Genomic DNA, 6,000 nt, shown 5'->3' with positions numbered 1-6,000 from the left:
TGTAAGCTGATTGAATTACATGAGGAAAATATAAAGGGTCTAGAAGACAGAGCAAAGGGTCTAAAGACAAGTCTAGCCACTCTGAGACTCAAGCAAAAAAATGGCAAATCCCAACTAAAGGAAGAAGACTAAATCCAAACTAAACATTGTAAGGAACAAATAACTATCAGAAATAATTAACATTTAGAGATAGTCTCTCTAAAAGGTGACATGTCACTCATAGAACAAAAACAATCCAATCCAGTCCAGCCCCACTGGAGCTAAACAATCAATTTTATAACCTCTCAGATACCTGGAGAAGGAACATTACCAGGCATGCCAATGACAGGGGGAAAAAATAGACCAGACCAGAATGTGGATCATCACGTTCAGGACTTATAACGGAGGTCATCATGCAACATCTAGAAGCCACACTTTCACAAATATAACCAAAAAAATATGGATCAGATATGTAGATGACACCTTCACCACAATAAAAAAGGACCAATTAGAGAACACCTACAGAACCTCAATAACATTTTTAAAGAAATCCAGTTTGCTAGAGAAGAAGAAAATAACAACTCGCCACCCTTCCTGGACATCCTGATCAGTAGAGACCACAATGCTAAACTAGAAATGCAAGTCTACCGAAAAACCACCCATATTAACCAGGTGCTCCACTATCAAAGCAACAACCCAACCTCCCACAAGAGAAGCTATGTAAGGGGACTTCCGGTTTGGCTCTGCTTCGTGCAGAAAGCAGCTATGATTTAGCTGCTGACTCCCTAGTCTGTAAAAGCTGTTAGGACATCGTAAATCTGAGTTCAACAGCTTGAATTCTTTCCTTCGGGCGAAGGAGGAAAGCTGAGCAATTAGATTTGAGGTTGAGATGCCCTAATCTGGTGGGAAGTTCTCCTTCTATAATCTGATAAGCTCCGGACTAGGAGAGGCACTTGCCTTCATGGCAAACAAACGAAGCATCCAACCGCCACGACAAGAATTGATTTAATGATGGATTTAAACGTGGACGGAGCAAAAACTGGAGTTCTAACATCTGCTTGTAAGAAGATTGTGAAACCCTGAGGATTTATTGGCTGCGAAGATAGGAGAGAAGAAAGCAAATGGCGGTTTTGTGGAATGTGTGCTCTGAAAACGAAAGTAGAAATGCTTACTAACAGCTAGTGTTGAAGTAGAAGAAAGAAGATACATAGAAACATACTGACTAAACGGAAGATATGAGAATTTTATGATTTATATTTTTTCTCTTTTTGGGCTTGACTTGTTATATATATTTTAAATGGCTTTTAAGCAAATAGTGCCAAAAGTGTGTTGAAAAAGAAGATATATAGGAAGATACTGACTAACTGGAAGAAATGAGAATCTTATGATTTATATTTTTTCATCTTCCTTGGGATTATAGATTTAAAAGATAGGGTTTCTTTTTGAAATTTTCTTTTAAAATTTTTTTTCTTTCTCTTTTTTGGTTTATTATTAAGCTATCCTTTTTTTTTTAAATGGCCTTTAAGCAAATAGTGCCAAAAGTTATTAAAAACTTTGAAATTTCAGCTGAAATTTCTTCAGCTCAGATTCAAAAATTAAAAGAAGAAATCAAAAAGGAAGTAAGAAATTTTTTACAGGAGTTTTTGGAGAGTCATTTTTTAGAAATAGATCAAAAATTTGATGAAATAGAGAAAGAGATGTTGGATTTTAAGGAAATGGTGGAAGAGCAGAAGAGGGAAATGAAAATGGTAAAGGATGCAATTGCGCAAATATTAAGTTCTTGTATTCAGATGCAGGACGATCTTGCAGAATTTAATAAAACTAATTTAGAGTTGCAAAGGAAAATAGAAGATATTCAAAAAAATCAAAACAATTGGAACTTAGATAATAAGATGGAAGATATAAAGGCAAAGGTAGATAGGGCAGATGAAGAAAGAGTAATATTACAATATAGATTAATGGAATATGCTATAAGGGTGAGGGGGTTGAAACAAAATAGGAAGGAAAATTTAAAGGAGATTTTACGCAAGCCTTTGCACAGGTAAAGGGTGTGAAGCCAGAAGATTTTGAGATTAATATTGAAAGAATTTATCGTGTTAATTCTTGGTGGGCAAGACAAAATAGAGTACCTAGGGATGTGGTTATTTATTTTACAACTAAAAAGGTTAGGCATGAAATCTTGCAAGCCTTTTATAAAAATAAATTTCAGATATTGGGACAAGATATAAAAATGATGAAGGAAATTCCTCCTAAAATGTTAAGAAACAGAAGAGAATTTGCTTTTTTGGTGGATGAGCTTAAGAAATATCAGATATATTTTAGATGGGAAGTCCCAATGGGTTTGTCACTGAATTTTAGAGGTAGAAAGTATTTTCTTAATTCAGTTATGAAAGCGAGACATTTTTATATTAATGTTTTAAAGAGTGGGAATCCTTTGCTGTTAGATGCTAAGTTAACTGGTTTGGAAATGATGCAAAATAGAATGGGAGAGGGGAGGAATGTTTAAGACGTGAATATGATGATTATGGTTAATTTTTGGAATTGATTTGTTTAGGATATAAATTATAGGATTTTTGTTATTTGCTATTTGTATGGTATAAATCTATGGGATGATATTATTCAATTGTGAAGGATGGAAAGTGAAATTTATGAATTTAGATAATGTGGATGTAATGATTTTAACTGCTTACTGTTATATTGTGGATGTAGTTTAAATGATTATTTATTTTAATTGATACGTTTATAGATAGTAAAAGTTATGAAGTTAAGCTGGAAATATTATATTTGAGAGATTTTATTTGAAATGATATTTGATTGATGGAGTAGTATTGGAAGATTGGATATTAAATCTTATGACAATTGAAGAAATATATAAGTGATGAAAATTTGAATTTGAGAAGCTGGATTGTAATTTAAGAAATGGACTTATGAAATTTGAAGGAATATATAAGTGGGTGAAAAAAAAAATTGAACTTTAGAAGATGGACTAATTTTAAAATGGACTGTAAGAAGAACGGACATTAAATGTTATGGCAACTGAAGAAATATATAAGTGATAAAAATTTGAGTTCGAGAAGATGGACTGTAATTTGAGAAATGGACTTATGAAATTTGAAGGAATATACAAGTGGAAAAAAAAATTGAATTTGAGAAGATGGATTAATTTTAAAAATGGACTGTAAGAAGAAGTAATATGTGAAGTTGGTATTGCTTCTTTTTTTTATTATTATTATTATTCTTTCCTATCTTTTTATTCTTAATGTGAGGGGATCTAAAGTTTTAAATTTTTAAAGGTGGGAGGTTATGTATATTTTGTATACTTTAGTTTGTGATTGTTGGTCATAATACCCGGTATTTGCTCTGGGAAGTCTGAGGGGAAGGGAGGGGGAGGGGGGGAAATGATACATGGATTGATTATTAATGTACAGTAATTTTTGAAGATATGAAATTAAAAAAATTTAAATGATATTGGGGATGCTCGACTGCCATTTCAGGAAGAAAAGGAGAGGAGTAGAAGAGAGAAGGAGGAAGAAAAGTAGGTAGGAAAGAGTAGAGAAGGAGGAGGGAATAAGAAGGTTAGATAGGGTGGAAGAAGGGTGGAAGAAGGAGGAGGAGGAGGAGGAGAGGAAGTAGTAAAGTGAAGGAGATGAAGGATGGGAAAGTAGTAGAGGGTAGAGAGGGAAAGTAGTAGAGGGTAGAGAGGGAGGTTGTGTAGAAAGGAAGTGGCAATCGGGCAGGCCTGAATCAGTTGTAAATAAAAATTAATGATTAATGATGGATAATAGTTTGTACATAAATATGATGTTGGAAAATGGAAATAAAAATTATTCAAAAAAAAAAAAAAGAGAAGCTATGTAAGGATTTTATTTAAAAGAACCCAAATACACTGCATCTATACAACACTTTCCAACAAAATGGATACTCATGCACCTTTATCAAAATGTCCCTGACCACTCCAACACAAACCCTAAAAAGAATTACACTACCATACATCAAGAATATCTCAGAAACCACAAATAGACTACTACAACCAGATGGAATCAGCGTAGTACACAAGCCAGCTAAAGTCCTTCAAAACATCCGAAGCAAACCAAAAGACCCAGCAACCCCAGAAGAAAAAACAGGAGTCATCTACATCATTCAGTGTAAGAACTGCAGCAACCACTTTGTAGGGCAAACAGGCAGATGACTGGCAGAACACATCCATGAATACCAACTGGCAGTCAGAAGAAACAATGAAAATTCTTGCTAAATCAAAATTAAAAATTATGGTTAAATCTCTCTATATGTTATGAAATTAAACATAATTTCAATTGGGAAAATGTGATAATCCTAGACCAAGCCAAGGCCAAAAATGCCAGGGAATTTCTAGAAGCCCGGCACTCTAACAAATTAGCCATCAACAGACACATAGACATTAACAACATCTATAAACTATGCAAAAGAGACAATCAACCAGCTCAAAAGAGAACAAAGAGACTCCAGCACCTGTCCACCAGTAATCAACACCCAGATCAGCATAACATCAGACCAATAATCATGTTAATAATACCCCAATCAAGAAACTGCCAAAGAGCCATCAGTAAACAGCCCAACCAAAAAATCTCTTAAGACTACCCCCACCCACACAGACAAGCAAGTCACTGGAATATAAACTAACAGCAAACAGCACTCCTTACTAGCACTGGTGGTGTTCCCTAGTTAGGATACTACATCTACATTCAGGGAAGTCAGCAGTCGGGTACCCCAAGGTTCTGTCTTAGGCCCAGTAATCTTCAATAGCTTATAAACGATTTAGATGAAGGGATAAAAGGGGAAATTATCAAACTTGCAGGTGACACCAAGCTGGGGGGGATAGCCAACACTTTAAAACAGTGGTTCCCAACCAGTGTGCCGTGAGGGGTGCCGTGAGATCTTTTGAGGGTGCCGGGAACTTTTGAGCTACGGAGATTTTAAATATCTATTTCCTTATAAGGGTGCCGGGAACTTTTGAAAGGCTTTCCAAGGGTGCCTCAAACAAGAAAAGGTTGTGCCTCAAACAAGAAAAGGTTGGGAACCACTGCTTTAAAAGATAAGGTCTAGACCAGATAGAGCTTGACAGATTTGGGCACTAGCCAACAAAATGCAATTCAGTGATGAGAAAAATAAGGTTTTGTACTTGGGCATGGAAAACCAATTGCACAGGTATCGAATTGGAATAGCTGCAACCTCACTCAACAGCAGTAATTGTGAGTGGGATCTGGGTTATGTCTGAGTGGACAATCATTTAAATATGAGTGTTGGAAGAAATATCCATCTGGGTTCAGTTCCAAGTGGGGACAAAGACACTGGAAACATGGAGGCTGCTTGGAAAGATGGTTTAATGGTGGTCAGGATCACATGGCTTGAGTTCCTGAACAGAAAAAGGCTGAGATCCTGTGTGCTCCCTGGTTTTATGCTTTTTCTGAGCTTTGAACTTTCTGGGGCACAGGAAGAGTACCTTGATTGGTTGTCAGACTCCCAGGGGGTGGGGGTCTTAGCTAATGTTGTAGGTTGTCCCTCAAGCTTGCCTGAGCCTTGCCATGTGGTGAGTTTCTGTTCTAGAAGGGTTCTATTATGATGCAGATGATGGCCCATTAACAAAGGTGGGGGGTGGCAGGAAGTTGCAGGGAGCTGCTTTGTCTTTAAAACATGTTTCTCCATTTCTCATCCAGGGAAATATATTCTGCCTTTTTAAATATTTTCTAAAATATTTCATTCTTCTAGGAGGGGGGTGGGTGCTAAATTCCTACATAAGCCAGCAATATGCTGCAGCTGCCAAAAAAGACGGTGCAGTCCTGGGTTGCATCAACAGAGGGATCGTGTAAGGATCAAGTGAAGTGTTAGCAGCGCTTTATAAAGCAATGGTAAGACCACACTTGGAATACTATGTCCAGTTATGGACACCATGTTACAAAAACAATGTTGATACTCTAGAAAGGGTGCAGAGAAGAGCAACAAAGATCATTAGGGGACTGGAGGCTAAACTGCATGATGAACGGT

Source organism: Ahaetulla prasina, chromosome 10 (genome assembly GCF_028640845.1).
Source record: "Ahaetulla prasina isolate Xishuangbanna chromosome 10, ASM2864084v1, whole genome shotgun sequence".
In the NCBI taxonomy this organism is placed as follows: domain Eukaryota; kingdom Metazoa; phylum Chordata; class Lepidosauria; order Squamata; family Colubridae; genus Ahaetulla; species Ahaetulla prasina.
The sequence above is the reverse complement of the archived record's forward strand: the minus strand, read 5'-3'. Positions refer to the sequence as shown.